This window comes from Bubalus bubalis, chromosome 21 (genome assembly GCF_019923935.1).
Source record: "Bubalus bubalis isolate 160015118507 breed Murrah chromosome 21, NDDB_SH_1, whole genome shotgun sequence".
In the NCBI taxonomy this organism is placed as follows: Eukaryota; Metazoa; Chordata; class Mammalia; order Artiodactyla; family Bovidae; genus Bubalus; species Bubalus bubalis.
This window is the reverse complement of record NC_059177.1, coordinates 36910083-36932776: the sequence shown is the minus strand read 5'-3', so window position 1 is coordinate 36932776 and position 22694 is coordinate 36910083. Positions and strand designations below refer to the sequence as shown.

Genomic DNA, 22694 nt, shown 5'->3' with positions numbered 1-22694 from the left:
GAGCACCTATTAATAGTTAGGGTGTCTAGAGTGTGTGAATCTTCAGGATGGTGAGAAAGGAAGCAAGGACCTGCAAGGTGCTGAATGCAGCACAACCTGTCCTGTGAGCAGAGATAGCCGCCCCAGTGACGGGGGCTTCGAGTTACCCTGGCTCACAGCCAGACGAGGGGACGGGCCAACAGCCCAGCGTGCTAGTCCCTGTGGAGCACTGGCTTCTCTGGAAGAAATCAGGTGCCCGTCAACTCTGGTTTCCTTACACAGCTGGCTAGAAGCAAACCGGCCCTAATACCATCAGGGCAGAAATTACCCTCAGGCGGAAACACACACCAGTGTCCATCAAGGCAGACCTGTCTCTGTAGGAAATGCATGCCACTTATCACTATGAGACGGAATTTCCAGCCACTGAATTTCCAGATTTCCCAGCTGACCATTGCTTAAACACAAAGTCTTAAACAGATGAAATTTTAGAACCGAGACATATGTGATGTAGTGTTGCTTCCTGGGGACCAGGTATATTTTTTAATTTACATTTTAAACCTTTAAAAACCTTGAGACTTCCCTGGCAGTCCAATGCAGGGGACCTGGGTTCAATCCCTAGTCAGGGAACTAGATCCCATGTGCCACAACTGAAGATCCTGCATGCCACAACAAAGACCCAGAACAGTCAAATAAATAAATAATAAAAAATTTTAAAACATAAACCTTAAAAAAAGATGTTATTGTCTGATTTATAAAACTGCAAGAGAGGGGCACAGAAAAGGAGGAAAGATTTCTTTAGTGAATGAATAAAAGGAATGTTTTCAACATATACTCCATGAACTAAAATAAAAGTTGTTCTTCTTGCCCACTTAATACACGTTGAAGAAATATTCAAAGAATTCTGGCTTGAAAAGGTGGAGAAAAATAACAGGCTGCCCCCTGTGGGTGCTGGATTCTGACTGAGAGCTTTCCCTTGGGAAAGTCTGAGCGCCTCATTCCACAAAATGTGTCAAATGTAAAACATGGCTTTGCTGGTTGACTTTCTTATCTTTTTATGTTGACTTAGGACAAATTTCAGTTCATTGAGCATTTGCCTGATGCCAGGCGCTAAATGTTCCATGTGGATAATTTTATTTAATACCTAAGGGACTTTCAAGGACACGTAGACTTTTATCTCAGACACATTTTAGACCTGCCTCTGCGCAATATTGTAGTCACCAGTCGCATGTGGTGATTTAAATTTCTTCTAATAAACAAAATTCAATATTGAGTTCCTGCATCAGCCATGTATCAAGCGTTCAAGAACCACACGTGGCTACAGACTACCTCACTGCCTAGTGCAGACACAAAGCACGGCCATCATCACAGAGGGACCATCCGACATCACTACTCTAGACCCTTCAGAGCTCTTTCCACCTCCCGTGGAATCATTTTAGGCAGAAAAGCTGCCATTGATTGAGCACCCGCTCTGGGCTGCACAAGGTGCTGGGTGTATAAGATCATCTCATCCCATTTTACAGATGAAAGAACTTGAGCACAGAGAGGCGAAGTAGCTTGCTCAGCATCACACAGCAAGTGAGTTGCAGAGCCGCAGCTCTGCTCTTTCAGGCGATGCCACCTTCCAAGGGCATCGCCCCACCCCAGCTGTTAGTGAAAGCAGCATAAGAAAGAACTTCTGGGGTTTCTGGCCCTTATGACAGAGAAGTGACCACACACCTTCGGACTCAGAAAGGCTGGACGACCAAGCCCAGTCTCGCCAGTGACTAGCTAAATGGCTCTGGCCAAGTCATTCATGTTCTCTAAGCATACGTAAAAGGGGGTTGCTTACAGCACCCACCTTATAAAACTAAGAGGACTAAGTGATACGGTACACAGAAAGCACTTAGCACAGTGTTTGGTGGTTTACAGGGGCTGTTTGGTACGTACAGATATGATTTCCAGAGTGAATCACTTTCTCCTAACGGCAAGCAAGATTCGCCTCGCTCCCAGCAATGCACATTTCCGAGTCTAGAGCGCCCTCTGCTGGTCACATCTAGATACATAATCCAGGCGGGTGTTTCCCGAAGTGGTCCTTCGTGAATATTCTGGAGCAACTTGAGTCTAAAACACGGATGTCCCACTGCAGCAGTTTCAGGGATGGGGAAGATGGGTGGGGAGGGGGAAAGGAAGAGGGGTAGGGAGGAGGGGAGAAGGCTCTTTCACATCATGTTCCCTCTTAGCACTCAGGAGAAACTCAGAGCTTTCGAAGCTTGCTGCAATTGGATCTTCTTCACTGTGGGACAGATGGAGAAGATGCACCTTTTCATACTCCTTTGCTCACTGATCAGCCCCTGTTCCCAGTGGCTGCTGGCTGCAGACCACCTACAAGCAAAGGGTCGTAACTACCACTCTAGAGTTAACTTCAGTCCGATGCTGAACGTGAAGTACCATCCTGACCAATCCACCTGAGAGTCCTGTTAATTTTTTTCTTGTAAATATATTTAAAATCTGATCCTGCCTCTCCACCTCCTCTTATGCCACTCCAGTCTAAGCGGCCACTTTGCTCACCTGGACCTCTGCATCAGCCTCCTTCCTAGTTGGTCTTCTTGCCTCCTCTCCCCTCTCCCTCCAGTCTAGTCTCCAAGGCCAGTAGAGCCCAGACCCGCTGCCAGAGCTACTGGAACACCTTGGATAGCATTAACCAACTACTAACATACTGATCCGGGACCAAGGCAGAGTCTTGAGGCTGGGTGGGGTCTCAGCATCTATAGCTCATGAAATGCCTGGATGCTTCATGCAGGCAGGACTGAGAACCCCTGGGCTTGCTGTCGAGACCAGCAGCATCGGCATCACCAGAAGGGTTTGTTCAACCACAGAAATCTGGGTCCCACCCGAGAGCTGCTGATTCAGTAGCTCTGGGCTGGGCCTGAGCTTACAGGTTGCCAGGTGATGTTGATGCTGCTGGTCTGGGACCACACTGTAAGAACTACTGTTGTAAAAATGTGACTCAGGCTACGAAACACTTAAATGGCTTTGTACTCAGTCACTGACTCGTGTCCAACTCTTTGTAGCCCCGAGGACTGTAGCCCATCAGGCTCCTCTGTCCGTGGGATTCTCCAGGCAAGAATACCGGAGTGGGTTACCATTTCCTTCTCCAGGAGATCTTCCCAACCCAGGGACTGAACCCGAGTCTCCTGCATTGCAGGCAGATTCTTTACCATCTGAGCCACCAGGGAAGAATATTTTAAAAATTCACCTTCCATACCATGGCTTGTCAGGCAGGAGGCAGCCCCTCCTATCTCCTGGCCCCTCACACCCTCTGCTCCAGGCACACCGCTTCCTGTCTGCCTCTTGACCACTTAAAGTCCTTCATACCAGCTGTTCTCTCTTCCCAGAGGGCCTCTCCTTTAGTTTTTCTCTGTCTGGTTGTCCCTCAGGCTTCTGGGGCCACAGAAATGGCACCTTCTCAGAGAGGCCTTCCCTGATGGCCCCATTCAGTGTGGGCCTCACTTTCCCTCACCCCTCACTCTTATCTCAACAACCTGTTTCTTTTCTAGCATTTATTACAATTTGCAATTATTTTATGTGTCTACTCACTTAGGTGACCTCTACCTCTCTGCCAGACTGCACGCTGTATGAGAGCAAGGGCTCAGTGTTCCCTTTCAGTGCCTGGCATACAGTAAGCGCTGAATGAATGGCCCCCAAGTGAAGGGGTAGAAATACAGAATCAGATCATGTGAGGCATAAACACAGTCATAAGAACAGAAGCAGGAGCATGTTCTCCCCTGAGGGGTTGCTGTGTTTTTTTTGGACATGACACCACTAACCCACACAAGGACCTAGCAAGACAAATGGCATCATCTTCAATGTACACCCGTGAAAATGAAGTCTCAGAGAAGCTTGATGAGGTCATATAGTCGGGAATTCAAGCTGCACGCTTCCACATTCACTGTGAGAGAGGGCAGAAAGGAAGGAAGGAAAGAGGGAGTGAGAAACAGAAGGCCAGAAATGGCAATGCTTGAAGAACTCTTCCCTCAGGGAGTTTTTAACTCTAAGCTCTTAGGTGAGGTGAAAATTAAAAAAAAAAAAAAACTGGGCTGAAATCAAAGGACCCTTGCCCTACTTTCCCACTCTCTGATTCTCCCGGCATCTCTTCAGAAGAGAATGATCAAGCAGTGATGGCTGTCTCAACTTTAAAGATGTTTTCACAGCTTGCCCAGAGCCTTTGGACAAAAAGCCCTGGGTAGGAAATGAAAAAGGCAGGACCTGAGCCCTGCCCTGCCTCCTGCACAGCGAGCCCTCACCCACATGCACCGCATCTGGGAACAGCTCGCTCAGCTCCCTTTTGTGACCCTCACCTCATGACCCTATCAGGTAAGGCAACACTAGATGCCAGAACAGATAAGCAGTTCCCTCCCTAAACTCAGTGACTTGACGTGATGGAAGCTCCTGTCTCCAGTAAAGTCCTGATGGGGATGGGAGATGTTCTTCTCTTATGGCTGGAGAAGGGGACAGACTGAGGGCTTCATGGGCCAGTTCTGGTAGCTGTACTCACCATCTTCACCCAGTCCCTGGCCAGAACTCAATCACGTGGCCATATTTAGTGGCAAGGGAAGCTGGGCAATAGAGCCCAGGGGTCAAGCTTAGCCAACAGCCAGCCAGTTCTCTGCCTCATGCCCTGGGCTCTGTGATAAGCTCCCCACTGCAGCACACCTCCTCTTTCTAATGACAGAATCTCTACAGTCACAGAGAAGACTATGAATGAAACCAGCCCTAGGAGAGGGACCACCTGGATCGTAAATTCACAGCACAGAGGAAATGATAGGTGTCCAGCGTTCCCCTGAGAGGAGGCTGGAGGTTTGGGGAAGGCCGAAGAAAGAAGAGGAGTCAAGATGCACAGTCTTCTCAAGTCCAGTCTTGACTAAGACAGAACAACAACTTTTTCTACCATTTTGGTGTCGTTTTCAAAGTCTACTTTGGCTTCAATTCTAGATTTTTCAAAATGTCACTAAGTAAGCAAACATTTATTATCTATTGTTTTGCATTATCTATGTAGGCATTTGGGATACCAGTAAAGAAATAAAGAATATGATATAAGCCTTATTCTTTATCTGGTTGAGAGTTTGAAAACATCTGTGATGCAAGTTGGATACAATTAAATAATATTCACGATTGTATCCAATATGTGCCATAAACGATTTCATTTAATCTTCACAATAATCTCATGAGGTAAGTACTGTTATTGTCTCTGTTTTACAGAGGAGGAAATTGAGACCTAAAAACAATGAATCAACTGTCCCAAATCTCACTGCTCTAAAGAGGCAGGAATATGTTATGCTGTCCTTAAACTACAGGACTGTATGCATATTCACAGAAGCACAGTCATAATGCTGTCAACTTTAGAAAACATAAGGATGGTTGGAGTTCTAAACAGTTACCAAATCCAATAACAGGTTGAAACTGAGCTCAAGTGACAGCAAGATGACCCTGCTGCTGCTGCTGCTAAGTCGCTTCAGTCGTGTCTGACTCTGTGCGACCCTGGAGCCAAGTAATTTGGGTGTTCCTGGAGGAGACACTCCCCCTCCCTGTTTGTCAGTTCCCCTTTCGGTACAACAAGGGAGCTGGCTCTCAGATGACTCCTGAATGCCTTTATTCCTATATAAGCAGCATGGTCTCTGGGAAGGGCAGACGCTGTCATCAGCCAGATTCCGGCTTTTCTGCCTATCTGAGCCTTTGTCTTCCCACCTGTGAAATTGGAATTGGGTCTAATTTGCTAGTTTTTCCATCCCTCCTGTCTGGCAGAGGAAATACAATAGGAGCTCCATTAATCCTGGTCACCCCCTTCATCTGGCGTCAGATTATATATGGGAGGACTCATGGGTGCAGAAGGCTAACCGTGTGAGCTGCTTCTGAGAGTGCAGGGTATCTGAACCTCCACTCTAGGGAACCAGGGGCATCCAGATAGTACCTGAGGACCAAGCGTAACACCACACAAAGCCTCTCCCTGCCCCATCTTCCCCAGTGCCCATGCCCTCTCCAACCGGCCCAGCCCCCTGAATCTGGATTCCCACACATCTCTCAGAATCTCCCACGGGCAGCTTCAGGACTTTGGGTTGCAGGATGCAGAGAGATGAATATTAGATATCCCCGCAGGCCTCCCCAGCTAGCCTTCTTTCTTATGAATGCTTCTGAGATACTCCCAGGAGCTGTGCTCGCCTGGCAGATATTGAATAAGGCAGAAGGAGCAGGGAGGGAAAGCAGTGTCTTGGAACGGTTGCCTGGTTACACGATGGTCTGGGTTGCAAGGTCTCCTGCCCTGGAGGCTGAGGCTGAGGTGCTGAGCAGGGGAGCACAGGGAGGAGGAGGGGCAGCGAGGGCAGCTCCTGGATGTGGTGCCTTCCTTCCCCCACCTGCAACTGCCCAGAGGCCAGGCCAGGACAAGTAGACAAGCTGTGTGGGTAGGGAGCCTGGCCTGACACAGCCTAACCTACCCTTCCTCACCTGTAAAGTGAATCTAATAAGTGGGCTACAGTCCACAGGGTTGCAAAGAACTGGAAACAGCTGAAGCGACTTAACACACATCCATGCCCACACAATAATCGTACTCACTTCACTGGGGTCCAGCAAGGCTTCAAAACAGGTGATACAGAAAAAGGGGGCTCAGGGGGCTGAGCACACAGTAGTCAAGACCGTAAGAAAGCTAACACGGCCCAGGCAGAGCTGGAGGCTGATGGAGAAGGCAGTCTTAAGTTCTGTCAGAGCTGGCTACCTGCCCCCATCCCCACAAAAAAGGAAACATGAAAAGGACTGGCTACCCAACATGAGGTCCCAGTGCAAACTGGGAATGCAGGCCCCTCGGTCAAACAGCAGGCACTAACACAGAGAGCTTTCCCCCTCTTTGGCAGTCTCTCTGGGGGACAGTGCTTTTTGGCTTGTTATTTAATCCTGTGGGCATGGGGAGAGCGCACACTGTCACAGGTACCCAGAAGACTGCCCCGCAGCCTGGCATGTGCGTGCTTGCCCATTAGCTGCCAAGGGCCTGGAGAAGCCGGGTAGGGAGCCAGGCACCCTCCTCTCCCCGAGGCCTTCCCAGGGATGGATCGGTGACATTAGGGTGCACAAGGCATCTCAATCGGGGTCAGCTGCAACTCACTCCCACCAGGTTTCCCACTGAAAGCCCTGTGGCTGCCAGCCCAGGGCGGGGATGGCTGTGGTCACGCCAACCCCCTAGATGCTCTGGGGTGTGCGCAGCAGCCCTCCCCTATGTCCCAGTCCCTGATGGTGATGGTAGGGGGATGGGGCTGGGAGAGCAGTAGGGAGGGGCTGAATAGGTCAGTCCTGGGACACCAGGCAAGGTGCGCTGAGAACCCACCTGGGGATGCGGTGGGAGGCAGGACTTCACATGAATTGAACTTCCCAACCCCTGGTACAAGCTCCATTGTTCCATCAGACTCAGCTTACAAACACAAATTCAGACATCAAAATTATCAAGGATTTCAAGACACAACAGGAAGGCATTCAATTCCAAACACAGGGCCTGGTCTTACACCATCTCTGCATCCTTGTTCTGAGTTCTAATTCTGACTGTCACTAATCTCCCCCTTCTCTGGGCCTTGGTCCCCCCTTTTCTAAATGAGGGGAATAAAAAGGTGGGGCTATGTGGTTTTTACACCCTCTTCCAGCCTCTATATTTTATACCTTCTGTTTCACTGAAATGCTGTGTGGCCACAGGCAAGTCCCTTCCTCTCTCTGGGCATCAGTTTTCTCATCTGTGAACTGGGAATTTAGTGATCTTGAAGCACCCTTCCAGGGTTAACATGAAAAGGCATGCCTTTTCTCCTTCCTTCCCTTATTTGAGGGGACTTTTTCTTTTGGAGAAGGAGGTAAATTCATCAGTCAGGTGCTGGGATATTTCTAGTCTCTTTCCTCTGTCTAGGAGGGAAGTTCAATCAGCCTGTGTTATGAATTCAATGTTTGTATCTCCCGGTGAGATAACAGAAAATATACACTGGTCTCTTCCCCCAGTTCCTGCCACAGAGCTCTTGAAGTCCTTGTAACTTCCTAAGTGATAAACACACGAAGGGCATCTTTTGTTCTAATATTTGGTCTTTGGCTCCAGTTGCTGACACAGGGAAACCCTTGTAATTTCCTGGGTGATAGGAGTATCTTTTGTTCTAATGATGTAATGAACCCAGTCTGAGTGGGGCTGGTTCCTGGATGGGGGCTGGCTCCACAAAGACCAAGCTATGATGAGAAGTTTGGAATTTTCAGTTCCTGGCCCCCTCACCTACGATTCTCTTAAGAAAGGTAAAAAATGGAGTTAATGATCAATCATACCTGCAAGAGAAAGACTCCAAAATTATGTCCAAAGTATGCGGGGTTCAGAAAGCTTCCAGGCTGGTGAACACACCTCTATGTCAGGTGGGTGATGCACCCCAGCTCCACGGGAACCAGAAGCTCCTGTGCTGAGGATCGTCCCAGACTTCACTCTATGTAGCCCTCCATTTGGCTGTTCATCATATTCTTTCATAAACTGGCAGACATAAGTAAGTGTTTCCCTGAGTTCGACAAGCTGATCTAGCAAATTAATCAGACTCAAGAAGGGGGCTTGTGGGAACCTCCAGTCTGCAGCTAAATTAGGTAGAAGTTGTATGTAGTGTGAAATTGCAATTGGCATCTGAAGTGGAGGGCAGTCTTCTGAGACTGAGCTCTTTAGCTGTGGGATTTGATGCTATCTCCAGGTAGATGACATCAGAATTGACTTAACGTTGTAGGACACCCAGTTGGTATCATAGACTTGCTTGCTTTGGTGACCAGAGTATCAGAGGTGAAATGTCTTGTGTGAAAGTAAAGGAAAGGACTTCCATGGTGGTCCAGTGGCTAAGACTCCACGTTCCCAATGTAGGAGAACTGGGTTCGATCCCTGGTTGGGGAACATGCCACACCTGAGAGTTCACATGCCACAAATAAAGACTCTATGTGCTGCAGCCAAGACCTGGTGCTGCTGCTGCTGCTAAGTCGCTTCAGTCGTGTCTGACTCTGTGCGACCCCATAGATGGCAGCCTACCAGGCTCCCCTGTTCCTGGGATTCTCCAGGCAAGAACACTGAAGTGGGTTGCCATTTCCTTCTCCAATGCATCAAAGTGAAAAGTGAAAGTGAAGTCGCTCCATCATGTCCGACTCTTCGCGACCCCATGGACTGCAGCCCACCAGGCTCCTCCATCCATGGGATTTTCCAGGCAAGAGTACTGGAATGGGTTGCCAATGCCTTCTCCAAAGATATGGTACAGTCAAACATAAATAAATAAAGAAAAAAGAAAGTGAAGGAGAGACAGACAGGAGGAGAACCGTAGGCTTCTGCACTTAACCCCTGCCCCACACAATCGCTTCATTAAAACCTTAACCCCCAGTGTGAGGGCATTGGGAGGTGGGGCCTTGAGAGGTGATTAGATTTAGCTGAGTTCATGAGGGTGGACTCCCCACCTCCCCGAACACTGATGGAATTAATATCTTTCAAGGAAAAGAAAGAGAGTCACCAGGGCATCCTCTCCTCATCGTGTGAGGACACAAGCAGAAAGGGACCATCTGCAAGCCAGAAAGAGGGCCCTCCCTGAGACTGGATCTGCAGGCACCTTGACCTTGGACTCACATCCTCCAGAACTGTGAGAAACAAATGTCTACTGTCTTAACTGTCCAGTCCAGGATAATCTGTTATAGCAGCCTGAGCACCTAACACAGCCTGTGAAGAAGGCTCACCTGCTAATGCAACAGAAAGGCTAGGAAGAGCAGGTCGTCAGAGGTGAGAAAGCAGGCATCCCTGTGAACTGACTCATTCATTCACTGACACATTCATTCTTTCACCTAGTCACCTGCAGCAGCCTCCACCCCAGCTCCCTGCTTCTAGGTTCTTGCCACTTAATCCACTCTCTGCACAAAAGCCTAAGAGAGCTGCTTATGTGACAAACAGAACCATGTCCTTCTCTCCTAACCCCTCCCTCAGCTGGGATTAAGTTCCACTGTGACAGACAACTCACACTAACAGTGTCTTAAATAAGACAAACATTTATCTCTCTCACACAGAAGCATCTGGTACCAGGCTGCCCAAGGCTGGCATGGAAGCTCAGTGGTCAGAATCCAGACCCAGTGTGGCTGGTAGCATCTATCATCCCTGGCTTCTATTTCTAAGCTCACTTCAAAGTCCAAGGTGGTGCGAGGGCTCTAGCCGTGGGATCTACATTCCACAGAGCAGCAAGGGTTGGGGAGGGGAGTGCACTCCCTCCTTTCAAACATACTTCTCAGAAGTTGCATACCAAAAAGCCTACAAACAATGCATGCTGCAGAGGGAGTGAGGAAAAGAGAACCTTCCTACACTGTGGGTGAGAAAGTAAACTTGTACCAACACTATGGAGAACAGTATGGAGGTTCCTGAAAAAACTTAAAACGGACCTACCATATGACCCTACAATCCCAGTCCTGGACATATACAGGGAGAAAACTATAATTCGAAATGATACATGCACCTCAATGTTCATAGCAGCACTATTTACAACAGCCGTGGCGTGGAAGCAGCCTAAGTGTGCAAAGACAGAGGAAAGGATGAAGAAGATGTGGTACATGTTATATACAACGGAACATTTCTCAACCATAAAAAAGAGCACAATAATGCCATTTACAGCAACACGGATGGACCTAGAGACTGTCATCTTGAGTGAAATAAGTCAGACAAGACAAATACATAATACTGCTTATATGTGGAATCTAAAAAAAAAAAATGGTACACATGAATTTATTTACAAAACAGAAACAGAGTCACAGATGTAGAAAATAAACTTATGGCTACCAGCAGGGGAAGTAGGTGTATTAGAGAGGGATACACTGGGAGATTGGGATTGACGTATATGCACTACTAGAAACAAAAAAGATAACCAATAAGGACTTATTGGATAGCACAGGGAACTCTTGTCAATATTCTGTAATGGCCTATACGGGAAAAGAATCCAAAAATGAGTGGATACATGTATAACTGATTGATTGCGCTGTACAGCAGAAATTTATGCAACGTTGCAAATCAACTATATTGCAATATAATTTTTTTAAATAAATAAATAGAAAATTAATTACCAATAAAAAGAAGAAGAGGAGTAAGAAGTTGCAAATACCACCTTAGCTGACATTCCAGGGACTAGAATTTAAGTCACCTGACTATAGCTACGGAAGAGGCTGGGAAAGTCTTCTCTATTCCAGGCAGCCATGAACCCAGTTTTCAATGCTGTGGGTTTTATTAACGAGGAAGATGGCGGGGAGGCAGATGCTTGGAAACAGCTGTTGATCTTTACATGTAATCCCTCCAGAGCTCCCTACTGCCCTTAGAATAACACCTGTACTCCTTACTCTGCCCCTCACGGCCTGGCCCATTTTCCTCCCGTCTCTTCTCGCAGCCTCCTTCCCTCATCATGCTTCAGACCCCCGGCCTCCTGTGTGTCTCCCAAAGGCCACGGCTCTTTCCCACACAGAGGTATGCACCCTGACTGCTCCCTCAGCACCCTGGAAGGCCCCGCCTCACTCTGTGCGGGCTGGATCTTTCTTCAGACTGCAGCTTTTGTGCCATCTCCTCAGAGAAGCTACCAGGTTTCCCTCATCGTTCTTTCTTGACTCCTTTTTTCTTTCTTTCTATATAGCACGGATGCCATCTTGAAACCACTATATTAAATTATCTGGTAACAAAATCCCAAACCAAGAATTCTTGCAGCAAATGCCTGCCTTGTTGCTTGATCTCTGCCATTAGAAAGACAGCCCAGTGAGGGGAGGGTTTGTGTTTTGTTCAGAAGTGTGTCCCCAGAGAGTCTCTGAGCAAATATTTACCACTCTCTTAAGCATATGCCTGCAATGCAGAAGACCCGGGTTCAATCCCTGGGTTGGGAAGATCCCCTGGAGAAGGAAACAGCAACTCACTCCAGTACTCTTGCCTGGAAAATCCCATGGATGGAAGAGCCTGGCAGGCTACAGTCCATGGGGTCGCAAAGAGTTGGACACGACTAAGCAACTTCACTTACTATATACCAGAAACGTAAAGACAGTACACATACCCAGGCTTCTTCTCAGCTACAGAGAGGCCACAAGATGACACTTGGGATCCGTCTGGTGGAGACAGGACAAGGAGGGCAGGGAGATAGAGAAAGGTGTCCAGTGAACCCCCAAAACAGTCCTGCAGCAGCCAGGGATGTGGACAGGGTCCATTTTTGTCTCCTTTCTGGCTCCAACCTATGCCTCCACCCTCATGTCCATGACGCACTTCTATCTTTTATGGCCTGTATTTTACTCCTTATCCTTTTAAGTAGCTTTACATCTTTCTAGAGAAGGGTAGGGACATAAACAAACAGATACAAGATGATATATGTAAGGTACTTGGGGGTCTCCAATATCCAGGAATAGAAGAAGCCTGCTCAAAGCAATGCCGGGCTCCTCCTGCGGATGTCAGAGCCCGGCAAGCACCCGACTGGTGGGCTCAACTTGCCATCTCCTCTGAGGTGTCTTCAAGGGCTTGGGCTGGATATGTCCAGAAAACAGCCCCTTTCAAGTTGCTCTTCCAGGTTCTTGGTGAATCGGCTAAGACAGAAGCCCAGGCAGTGTCCTCAGGAGGTGCTATGACACAGTGGAGAGAGCAGGAGCTCTCAGCCTCTGTGTTACTGGGGATGCAGGGCTAGATAACCGCTGTCCTGTGATTATAGGGTTTTGAGCAATATCTCTGGCCTCTCTCCATGACATAACAATGGCACCTCTATCCTTGAGGTGTGACGCCCAAAAATGCCTCTGGATCCTGTTCAGTGTCCCCTGGGGCAAAACTGTCCTGATTAAGAACTATTGGTTTAGAGCAAGGATTTAAACCTCAGACTCTGTGGGCTCAAATCTCAACTCTGTTGTGGAATGTGGGGCATTAGATTAAATGAGCTAATGTACGTGGAGCACTTAGAACAGCGCCTGGCGCAAGGACATACTATGTTAGGTATTCTTACCTTTGGAATCATTCCTGATACCCCAAGACCATTCATCATCATTTCCACGCAATTTTACTTAACAAATATCTCTAAAAGTCATCCACCCATCTCCATCATTACCCTCGTCCAAGCTACCAGCAACTCTTGGTACCAAAGGTCCAAACCTCTGATTCCTCTAATTCACCTTCTCCAAAGGAACCAATTTCATCTATTTGAACTCTTCAATAGTTAAACCAGTCAGAATGTCACTGTTTTTGGAACAAATGGCCTAGAGATTACAGAATGAGCCCTGTCCCTCTCTAGAGCTTTGTCTCCTAGCTTCATCTCCCTTGTTTGCTAATTTCAACCACTATGTTTTTTTCTCTCCATTTCTCAGAGATGCCATTCTCCCTCCTACCCTAAGATACTCAAGTGCTCTAGACCCTTTTACTGTAACCTCAAATGTAACAGTGGTGGGATTTAAAGAAATAAAGACAGGCCACTTTCTGAGAGTAGTAGAAAGAAACTAAGTGATTGAGCCAGGAAGGGCTGCCTTGTTCTGTGGGGGCAGTGTGTGCACAGCACAAACACTTAACCGAGGAGGCCAGTAGAGACTGCAATTCATCCCAAGCTCCACTTGCTAAGCCATACCCTGGTCAGAAACATGTACTCACTACTCACCAAGCTGTTAGTTTGTGGAGCTGTGAACTCTGAAAAGGGGTATCTTTTGCTAGTTTTCAATGAAGATGTTACACAGTCTAGCGGGAGCTGCATAGTTAGAGCACCCCGTAGGTGATACTGGAAGAGCTATATTTTATAATGAATATTTCTTGCCTGTTGTAGGTACCTTAATCTGCCAAAGACAAGGGAAGAGAATGATTATGTCAACTGCCCAGCTGTCTCGTATTCTCTTTCTTTCCACAGCTAGAAAGTGACTGTTTCCACATCTCTGATACTAGAGCTGAGGTCAGCTTGCGGCAAAACTGCCCCTTACTGTGTGCATCCAGCAACTGCACAACTTTCAAGTCTTAGAGTGATGCAATTAATACATTTCATAATTAAATTCATAGCAGAATGCCTTCTGGGGATTCAATCTTTTTTTAATTACCCATTCTTATTAACCTCATTCATCTGTCTAATAAAAACTGTAAACTAAGCCTAGCTATATGGAACACACATTCTAGCAAATATAATTACCACTAAATATTTAGCCTCACAGTTAAAACATTTCAGAGCCAGAAGAGACTTCAAAGATCACCTGGAATAAATATTCACCTTAGTGATGGGGAAACTGGGGCTCAGACATTGGAAGCAATGTGTGCGGAGTCACTCAGCTCGGAGGTGGCATTGCAAGATACCCCGTCTTGCCTTCTGCCATCCTACTGTTCCAGAAGCTAGAGCAGAAAAAGGCTAGGGGAAAAAAAAAAAAAGCCTTACCAGGGTTTAAGTATAAATGAAAGACATATTTCTATACTTGGTCTGTCTGCATACAAAGGGTGGCAACTCTGTGCTTAATCTAACTGCACCAATTACAGAGACCAGTGTTGTTTTTCAGATGCCACACATTTTGAAGTTATCATTTTGAGGGAAATACAGGGCCTGGATTGCTGGGACCCAGACAAAGATGCATTTTATCACTCTCGTGTTATTTCCCAGAACTGAAGTGTCTGAGACCACTGAACTTAAAGAAAATCTGAGTCTTATACATTTAGATTAGCAGACTATAAAATGTAAAACAAAAAGCCAGTGCTTCCTAGAAAGGGTTGACCAGAAGATGCCAAGAGTACTCTCCCTTGTAATATTTAAATAGGGTCAATCTATAATCCATTTACATCCATTTGGAACTCAGTGCCACAGGGGTCAGCATTTAACGATGTGCACGTGCGGTGTCCCCAGTGTGTTTATTGTGGAGTTGGAATCGCCATCTGTCACTGTCAGGCAGATCTGGGTTTAAATCCTGATTATACCACGTATTAACCATCTGTCTGTGCAAGTCACTTCTCTGAGCCACCATGTTCATGCCTATACATGAAACACTAACATCTACTTCCCAGAACTGGGAGAATAAAATAATACAGTGTATAAGAGAACTCCATGAGCACTCCAAGGGGAGCTGAATCCGTTATATCCTGTTCCCCTTATAAGGCTTTGTAAGGCTTTTGCCTGCTATCGTCACCTCACCTTGGTGTCTGCAATGCCAGGCATGAGCCTTCCTATTCTAGTCTGTGCTCAACAGATATTTGTTGACTTAATGAACAGATATGTGAGTGTGGCAATGGGTTGTATCTTTTCCCGTGTCTGCAACATTAGTCTACTGCAGTGTGTTGAATGGTGCCCTTCAAGAATAGAGGTGTCCATGGGCTTCCTCCATGGCTCCGTGCTAAAACATCCACCTGCAATGCAGGAGACACAGGAGATCCAGGTTCCATCCTCTTGCTGGGAAGACCCACTGGAGAAGGAAATGGCTACCCACTCCAGTATTCTTGCCTGGAGGATTCCACAGAGAGAGGAGCCTGGAGGGTTACAGTCCATGGGGTCACAAAGAGTCTGACACCACTGAGCACACACGCATATGCATGCCCATGTCCTAAATCCCAGAACTTGTGACTGTGATTTTATTTGGAAAAAAGGTCTTGGCAGATACAATTAACTGAAGGATCTCCATGTAAGATCTTTTGGGACTATCTGGGTTGGATGTTGTTATAGTCCATTTAGCTGCTACAACAAAAACACCACAGACTTGATGCTTATGAATGACAAACACTTCTTTTCTCACAGCTCTAGAGGCTGGAGGTCCAACATCAAGGAGCCAGCAGGTCTGCTGTCTAGGGAGAGTCCACTTCCTAGCAGTTTCATAGACACCCTCTTATCACTGTGTTCTCACACAGCAGAAGGACCCAGGGATCTCTCTGGGGTCTCTTTTATGCGGGCACTAATCCCATTCATGTGGCCTCCACCCTCATGATCTAATGACCTCCAAGATCCCCTCTCTAAATACTATCATATTAGGGATTAGGTTTCAGTACGTGAACTTTAGAGCTATAGAAAAATTCAGTTTATAGCAAACTTAAATGAGAGATCGAAGAGAAGACACAGAAAGAGAGAGGCTCCTTTGAAGATGGAGACAGAGACTGGAATGATGTAGCCTCAGGAAATGCCAACACCTACCAGAAGCTAGAGAAAGCTTTTTAAAATCTAAGTCAGGTTAAATATACTCCAAGCTCATTCAGAATGGAATTTAGGATCCATATCCTGGTCTGGTCCATAAAGTACTGTTATCAACTGTCCCCATCTCCCCATCCTGCCCTCCACTCTCTGATTTCATCTCTTCCCACTCTCCCTTTATTCATATAGATTGAACCCCCTAGTCCCCATGCTCCAAGATATAGATTGAACCCTCTAGTCCCCATGCTCCAAGTCTTTGCTCCAACCTCACGGCCTTTGCATCCACCATTCTCTCTACCTGTTAGAGAGCCACGTGGCCTTGTCTCTTCCACTGTTCAGTGTCTGGTCTGTGTCACCTCCTCAGAGAGGCCATCTTTGACCACCCTAGAAAACATCACCTCTCATCACTTTCAAACTCCTCTCCTCTCTTTTACCTTGCTTCTTTACAAATTGTACATCCTGTCAATAGAATGATCTTGGACACTGCTTTGAAAAATCCCACAACATGCTGGGATTTATTATAATTTAATCAGAAGTCTGAAAGAACCATGGGGGGAAAAAGCCAGATTCTGGTCAAGTACATGTGTCTTTTAGACCTGGGAATAGATGGACTTGCTTATAGAGTGAAAGAAAGAAATGCAAAAACCAACAGCTAGTTCATCTGGGTAAAATGTCATGGATTACATGTGAATTTTAGGGATACAGGTGAAGTCATGGACTTTTCCTTTAGGCAATTCTGGAAAAGGGGTTCAGGTGGCAGGTGACACCTCAAAGATCTGGCTGCATCATGGTTGTTAAACTCAATGAACCTGAAGGCAACCTCCCAAACAGAAGAGGTTGATGTCACTATTTCCTTAAAGGTCAAGTGTATTTCAACCCTTAGGAATTCTTGATTAAATATAAAAATGTTTAAGAGAATCAAATCCATAGAATTAATATCTACATATTGAATATTTTAACAGTAAAATGTTTATTTTGTGTGCTTATTTTGTCTATTAGATTGAACAGATCAGCATAGTAATACCCATTTAAACTATGCAATTGAGTTATAACTGATCATGACTTAGGATTTTAATTTAAAAATCTTACTAAAATTATATAAACACTTTAAAATTATATAAAGTGTTAGAACATTTAAGACAATTTAAAGATCATCCTATTAGTTTAATTTAGCAGGTTTATAAAAATGACTTAAGCACCTAAGAGGATGTGTCAAGGACACAAATGTGCTACTAAAAAATTAAATTGAACACACAGAATTTATCAACATAGCTTAATTAAATTTTCAAATGCAATCAAAGATTTTTCAAATGCCCTCAAAAACAATAGCTCATAAAAACAATAATGCCATTTGCAGCAACCTGGATGGAACTAGAGAGTGTCATACTGAGTGAAGTCAGACAGAGAAGGAGAAATTCTGTATGACATCCCTTACATGAAAAAGAAATGATAGAATTGAACTTACTTACAAAACAGAAACAGACTCATAGACTTTAAGAGTAAACTTACAGTTGCCAGGGAAAATGATGGGAGGAAGGCAGAGTTAGGGAATTTGGGCTAGGCATATACACACTGCTACGTTTAAAATGGATAACCAACAAGGACCTACTGTATAGCTCATGGAATTCTGCTCAGTGTTATGTGGCAGCCTGGATGGGAGCGGGATTTGGGGGAGAAGAAAAACATGTACATGCATGGCTGAGTCCCTTCACTGTTCACCTGAAGCTATCTCAACACTGTCTGTTAATCAGCTATACCCCAATACAAAAATAAAAGTTAAAAAAAAGAAAGATGGCTCTTTTTTTTTTTAGATGTAGATATACAAGCTGAGCTTAAACATTTGCTTTTTTTAACATGTGACTTTAATAAAGCAATCATTAATTTCTAAACCAAGATACCTTGTGCCACTCAATAAGTTCATTTGGGCTTTTCCATTAGATGTAATGGCAAAACCCGAATGAACTTAGTGGCTAACCCAATACTGCCGAAGTCTTTTCTGTACCCCCAAACCATAGCGAACTTCAGTCACTGTCTCGTTTACCCCTTCATTAGAATAGAAGCTCCACGAGAATGGTATTTTGCAAGTTAATTCACTGCTGTATTCTCAGTCCTTAGGGCTGTATCAGGCACATGGTAAATGCTCAGGAAAAAGTTATTGAGTGAGTGGAGGTTAATCCTCTTTGCCCCTAGATCCTATATGATTCTCAGGTTCTTAATATATTCTGAGAGACTAAAGCCCAGAGGCAGTATGAAAGATGGCCAAGATCCTGAATAAAGTCAAATGAAAGTGTTCAGTGACAGTCCTGTGACCATGACTTCCTGGGGCCTCTGCTCTTCAAAGGCATCTCTACTTGCTGTCTCCTCCATGAAGCCTTCCATTGAACTCAATGAGTACCTGATGCCACTCACACGACTCAATCTCCATAAGGTTACTTTTGTACTTATTTCAGCTCCTCTAGTGATGGTCTGACATCCACATCTCTATGCCATGCCGATACCCTCACACGCCTTTCAAAAGAGTGAATACATAAGTGAATGGACAAAAAAAAGGCACTTCCATAAAGCGACGTTTGCGGCCATTGCTGCCACAGAGGTTAAGGGCCCAGGCTTTGCAACCAGGCTGCATGAGACGACATCCCATTGCCATGGTGTGGTGGTGTGTGCCCGTGACCCAGGTTTATGAAATATTATGAATTCCTCAAGCTTTGAAAATAAACCCTAGCCTCAATCTGCAACCAGGCAAGATGAAAGGAAATGCTAAACTCAGGATGCCTGTGGAAACATTTAAAATCATTTGCTTAAGATATGTCAATAGATATCTGCAAATGTAAAGACTTACCAGGACATGCAGGCCTTTAGGAGAAGAGTTTCAAAGTGGTTTACATTTCAGCTTCAATATTTATAAACAGAATGAAATCCGGAGGGAAGGAGCCTGGAGAGATAAGCCTTTGGGTAAATATTTCAGGAGGCACCGGAAGCTGCTTCCGGGGATGGGCCATTAGGGATTACCAATGAGGGTGGTTGGGTAGAACTGGAGAATAAGATGAAACAGAAGGAAGAAAAATAGAAGAGACTAGGGTTTTAGACCAGGGCATCTCAAATTTTAAAATGCATATGAGTCACCTGGGTTATCTTGTTAAATGTAGCTTCTGATTCGGTAGGTCTGAGCTGCAGCCCAAGATTCTGCATTTTGAACAAGCTCCCATCTGATGGCAATGCTGCTGATCCATGGGCCACAGTTTGAATAGCCATGATCTGCGGTAAGAAAGCATCATACACCCCCTGCAAAAACAGCAGCACAATGAAACAAAACAAACCCCCCACCCCCCAGATACCCAGAGGTACACACGGTGCTATATTTATTCTCATCAGGTAGGTGTCTTAGAGGCTGTTTCTTAACATAAATTACCTTGATAAGGTTCATTTATCTGCTTAACAAATACTTATTGAGCATCTGAGCAGACAAGGTCTGTGATTTCATGGAGTTTACATTCCAGTACAGGAAATCAGGTAAAACCTCATAAAGAAACCTACAAGCTAAAAAAGATGACATTGGTTCAGGTTGGGAAAAATGCCAAAAGAGAACAAACTAGGGGTTATATTTTAGAGAGTGGTTTGGAAAGGAGAGCTATTGGGAGGGGTGAGAAATAACTAGCCAGGTAAAAGTTCTAGGGGAAGAGTGTTTAAGCAGTAACTGCAAAGGTCCAAACTGAGAAACAGTTTGGCAAGTTTGAGGGACAATAACTCAGCGTGAGTAAGGTGCAAGGACCAATGGGGAGAGAATCATCCCGGAGCCAGATTACAGTAGGGAACCGGGATTTTATGCTAAACGTGAAAGGGCTTAAGCCGAGGAATGACGTGAACATTTTTAGAAGACCACTCTAAAAAAAGGGTAAAGTGAACTTATTTACAAAACAGGAGTAGAGTCACAGATATAGAAAACAAATTTATGGTTACCAGAGAGTAGGTGAGGGAGGGATAAATTGGGAGACTGTGACTGTATAGTCATACAAATGACTATACATAAAACATAACTAATACGGACCTACTGTACAGCACAAAGAACTCTACTCAATACTCTGTAATGACCTATATTGGAAAAGAATCTAAAAAAACCAGAGGATATGTGTATAATTAATCCACTTTGTTATATACCTGAAATTAATACAACCCTGTAAATGAACTATACCCCAATAATAATAAAAAAAAGACAATTCTGATCAATTATGAAATCATTTGCAGTGGCAAAAGCCATTATGTACTTCCTAGTAAAGTAGAACATGGAGCATACAGCATCGCTTATGGAATAGTCTCCCTGAATATAGGTATTTAGATCCAATCTGTAGCTTATAGGGATGACAGGAGATAGAGGAACAAGTCCAAAGAAGTCATGAGAAAGCACTCAGACAAACCCAGGGGGTAGGATGACTGATCTCCTTTCTTTTCAATGAATCAGTGGCATGAAAACAGGGAAGGTGAAAAAGAAATAAAAAAGGGAGGGTGAATGGTTTAGATGAAAAGACAGTTAAAAGATAGCATAATAATAATTATTATTAGCAAAATCCACTATATGGATCTTAGTTGATATGTAAATCATCTGTAAGGTGACATTTTTGAAACAACTGGAAACATTTTCAGATGGAGACAGGATCTAAGGTAGTAACAAGGAATTCTTTGAATTATTTCAGGTGTAATAAGTCATTGCATTTAAGGAGAAGAATGTCCTCACTTTGTATATATATATATATCTGAAGAATTTAGGAGTGGGAAATCATGTTTGAAATTAGCTAACAACTTGCTTCAAATGAACAGAATATAGCAAAAGGGATGGGAAAGTCACCTCCGAGATTAGGTGGTAAGAGCCCTGAGACTTCCTTCTTACTGGCATTCTCTTTCTGGCTCTTTCAGTTTGTTCATTCTACTGAAGCAAGTTACCACATCATCTGCTCCCCTAGAGAGATGTCACTGGACAAGGGACTGAGGGCAGGCCAACAGCCTGCAAAGGACTGCATCCTGAGAACAACCATGGGAGGGAGCCTGGAAGCAGATCCCTCCCCAGTCAGCCTAGAGATGATACCGCATCCCTGACTGTAGCCTGTAAGAGGCCTTGAAGAGGTCCTGGGTCCAGCTAACCACACCTGCATTCCTGATCCTCAGACGGCGCTGTGACATCAAACAGATGTGTATTAAGTTTTGGGATGATTTGTTATGCAGCAATAGATGACAAATGGATGGAGAGGTAAATAGATAGACATAGACCAACTATATAATGCATCATTATTATATAGATTTACCATACTTCATTTAACTATTCTATTATTATTGGACATTTAGGTGGTTTCCAAGACTTCTGCTGTATAATGCTGTATAACACATGTATTAGTCCAGGTATACCTTTAGGAAAGCGTTCTTTTCCTGCTGCTGCTGCTGCTAAGTCGCTTCAGTTGTGTCCGACTCTGTGCGACCCCATAGATGGTAGCCTACCAGGCTCCTCTGTCCATGGGATTTTCCAGGCAAGAGTACTGGAGTGGGGTGCCATTGCTTTCTCCGATTCTTTTTCTAAATTGAGATAAAATTGACATCTTCTATTTGTTTCAAATGTAGAACATAATGATTCAACATTTGTATATATTGTGAAACGATCACAATGTTTAGCTAGCATCCATCACCAGAGGGCGAGCTACTCTCTTAGAAACTTTTAAATGTGAAACTATTAACTATGGGTTACTAATGAAGGTATGGTGCTACTTTTGAGATTTACTGAGTTATCCTCCAGACGTTTCAGCAATTTATACTGCATCAACACTGCTAAGTTACTTCCTTGGTGGCCCAGTGCTTAAGACTCTGCACTCTCACTGTGGGGGACCCAGGTTCAATCCCTGGTCCGGGAACTACATCCTGCATGCCTGCAAATAAGACCTGGTGTAGAAAGATAAGTAAATATATAATTTTAAAAATTTCTGCTGAAAAGTAGTACAGAAGTAGAGAACACTTGGGCAAATTCGGAGTATTATTAATTTTTCCTCAGTGGATAGATGAAAAGATTCTCATTGATGTTTTATATTCTGTTGGTTTATTAACTAAATTGGGCAGTGTGCATTTGCTTGTCATCTAAAATCTTTTCTTAAACTAACTGCCTGTTTGCATCTTTTAAACACTTTTTTTTATTTTCCTTTTATACTCATTCTTTCTGTTCTTTAGTGTGTTCTTCCTTTTTCTTCAGTAAGCACTTTCTTTAAAACAGTTTTGCTCATCATGTTTGTAAATGAGAATAATGCCTTCACCTGGCCAATATTGTCCTCTCAGTTTGTAATTTATCTGTAGGCTTTATTTATGGGTTTGCTTGTTGTTGTTTTTTTTCATATCTAAAGTTTTTACTTTTATGTGGTTAAATTGGTAAATTTCCTTCTTTATAATTTCTGGGTTTTGTATCATTAAAAAAAAAAATACTCGTAGTGGAAGACGTTGATGATGAGAGGGAGGGTGATGGTGATGGTGGAAGCAGGAAGGCAGGGGGAGGATGTCATTCCCTTCCTTTACTGTGGGCCATCACTGCTCTAGAAGCCTGCTGCTCATTATGTCATTTAACCCTTGAAT

General features: G+C 44.7%; 1 protein-coding gene across 1 annotated transcript in view; it reads right to left on the bottom strand.

The window, feature by feature from the left end:
* Positions 1–19079, bottom strand: part of PRICKLE2 (prickle planar cell polarity protein 2) — a 388704-nt gene extending 369625 nt beyond the window's left edge. Inside the window, exon 1 of the mRNA XM_044933918.2 lies at positions 18937–19079. The gene's annotated coding sequence lies outside the window, so the exon portion shown is untranslated. The remainder of the gene's footprint in view (positions 1–18936) is intronic.
* Positions 19080–22694: the final 3615 nt, after the last annotated feature.